Genomic DNA, 2966 nt, shown 5'->3' with positions numbered 1-2966 from the left:
GACATAACTCAAGCCAAATCACTCACAGCACTTCCTCCCACTGGGCCACAAAGACTGAACCAGAGCTAGCCAGATGACCATGCACAAGGCACTCTTCCCAGAGATGTATCTCATGTAGTCAGTGGCAAAGTTTCTTCTCTCTCTTGAAAATGTTGAACGTTTACCTAAGCCCTATTTTCCTGGAAAACTTAAGATGGTTCAGAAATCCCCCGCACCCTCTCATGTTCCAGCTTACTGCAAAGAACATGTAACTTAAATAAGATTCACAGTGACCTCCTCGTTACCTACAGTAAGGCCAGACACAACCTTTTCAAATTCCCATTCATGTTCTCCTAAGTGATAATCTGAAACTTAGCTACACACAAATATTTGCCGTTCAGACTGACTGAGACCCCTTGATTACAACAACGATTCCAACTAAAATCACCCCACCTATAAGCTGTCTCCCTATAAAAGTCTCCAGGCAAAAGTGCTTGCCCTGATGCAGTGAACTAAATAAAACCAGTTTGCTTATTTGTTTGGTTTTGGTCTTTGACAGGCTCTGGAATTGTAAGAATGTGTTTTCAAGGTTCCATTAGCCATATTAACACCCGTGGAAAGATGTCTGAAGGAAGGAGGCTACTACTCAGAAAAAAGTAGAAACTAGGTTGTCCGGGCAAAAGGCATCACATTCCGGGTTCTGAGCCTGTATGCCTAGAGCTGCCCTGCTCTCGCTGTCCCCAGTATTTATCCCTTCCTCTCCTTCTTTGCAAAGGTTATTTTGATATTGGTTTCTGTCACTTGCAATTTGAGTATCTCTGACTAATAAATCTACCACATTTAAAACTGACCTTCTGATTTTTCCCCCCCGGAGCCGTTCTGGTTCTGCAGCTCTGTGGCAAGCCGCGGAGTCGGGGTTCTGTTCCGCAGGATGGGGTTTGTTAAAGTTGTCAAGAACAAGGCCTACTTCAAGAGATACCAAGTGAAATTCAAAAGAAGGTGAGAGGGCAAAACTGACTACTATGCTCGGAAACGATTGGTAATCCAAGATAAAAATAAGTACAACACACCTAAATACAGAATGATTGTTCGTGTAATGAACAGAGATATCATTTGTCAGATTGCTTATGCCCATATAGAAGGAGAAATGATAGTTTGTTGAGTTTATGCTCACGAACTCCCAAAATATGGTGTGAAAGTTGGCCTGACAAATTATGCTGCATATTGTACTGGCCTGCTGCTGGCCTGCAGGCTTCTTAATAGGTTTGTTATGGACAAAATTTATGAAGGCCAAGTCGAGGTGACTGGAGATGAATACAATGTGGAAAGCATTGATGGTCAACCTGGTGCCTTCACCTGTTACTTGGATGCAGGACTTGCCAGAACTACTACCGGGAATAAAGTTTTTGGGGCCCTAAGGGAGGTGTCGATGGAGGCTTGTCTATCCCTCACAGTACCAAATGGTTCCCTGGTTATGATTCAGAAAGCAAAGAGTTCAGTGCTGAGGTACACCGAAAGCACATCATGGGGCAAAACGTTGCAGATTCCATGCGTTACCTGATTGAAGAAGATGAAGATGCTTACAAGAAACAGTTCTCTCAGTTCATACAGAACAATGTAACTCCAGACATGATGGAGGAGATGTATAAGAAAGCTCATGCTGCAATACGAGAGAATCCAATGTATGAGAAGAAGCCTAAGAAAGAAGTTAAAAAGAAGAGGTGGAACCATCCCAAAATGTCACTTGCCCAGAAGAAAGATCGGGTAGCTCAGAAGAAGGCAAGCTTCCTTAGAGCTCAGGAACGAGCTGCTGAGAGTTAAACCAAACCACAATTTTCTATCAAGATTTTTCAGATAAGACAATAATAAACTTATTGAACAAGCAAAAAAATAAATAAATAAAACCAACCTTCTAAATGCAGTAAATATCTTCATGTAAATATTCCTGGGATTAAAATTCACTTTAAAGGGAGTTCCCTGGTGGTCTAGTGGTTAGGATTTCAGGTTTACACTGCTGTGGCCCAGGTTTAATCCTTGGTCGGGAAACTGATATCCTACAAGCTGCTCGGCACAGCCAAAAAGAAAAAAAAGATTCACTCTGATGACTTACCAATGATAAAAACCCCTTCATATGGATGCTAACCAGACTTACTAGGGTGATCATTTTGCAATATGTAAAAATAACAAATCATTATGTTGTACACCTAAAAGAATATAATGTGTCAATTATACCTCCAAAAATAAAACCCTTCATGACATCTATTTTTAAATGGCTTCATGAAATTTCACTGAAGAGAAATGGAAGAGAAACAGAATAGTATATACATACATATATATATATATATATAATTTTTTTGGCCATGCCCTGTGGCTTGCAGGATCTCGGTTCCCAGACCAGGAAATTAACTCGGGCAATAGCAGTTAAAAGTGCCAAATCCTAACCCACTGGACCACCAGGGAACTCCCTGTAGTTAGTATTTTTAAAATGCAGAGACAGAGCATAAATGTTGTGTCACAAAAAAAAATACTGCTCCAACATGTAATGATTGCAAAGGCATAATACCTGAAATAGACAAGATTTACAAATACTGGTCATACTTGGAAATGTAAAGCAAATCTTTACAATATCTGGTACATGCATGCTGAGTCGCTTAGGTCGTGTCTGACTGTAACCTGTAGCCTACCAGGCTCCTCTGTCCATGGGATTCTCCAGGCAAGAATACTAGAATGGGTTGCCATTTCCTTCTCCAGGGTATCTTCCTGCCCCAGGGATCAAACTTGCACCTTTTGCATCTCCTGCATCACAGGTGTGTTCTTTATACCACTAGCGCCACCTGGGAACAATGTCTGAAGTCAATTCAAATTTTCCAAATTCTCAAAAGATTGATAAAAACCAGATGATGCAAAAAGAAAATCTTTATAGCAAAGTTACTTATGGCAAGCACAAGAAAAGGATCTGTTGACAACTCCAGAGCCTGTCTTGAAGT

At 40.8% G+C, this 2966-nt stretch overlaps 1 pseudogene; it reads left to right on the top strand.

Moving 5' to 3' along the window:
- The first annotated feature begins 904 nt into the window (after positions 1–904).
- Positions 905–1864, top strand: LOC129642213 (60S ribosomal protein L5-like; annotated as a pseudogene).
- The last annotated feature ends 1102 nt before the right edge of the window (positions 1865–2966 follow it).

This window comes from Bubalus kerabau, chromosome 1 (assembly GCF_029407905.1).
Source record: "Bubalus kerabau isolate K-KA32 ecotype Philippines breed swamp buffalo chromosome 1, PCC_UOA_SB_1v2, whole genome shotgun sequence".
Lineage (NCBI taxonomy): Eukaryota > Metazoa > Chordata > Mammalia > Artiodactyla > Bovidae > Bubalus > Bubalus kerabau.
Note: the sequence above shows the minus strand (reverse complement) of the source record. Positions and strands in the feature narration are given on the sequence as shown.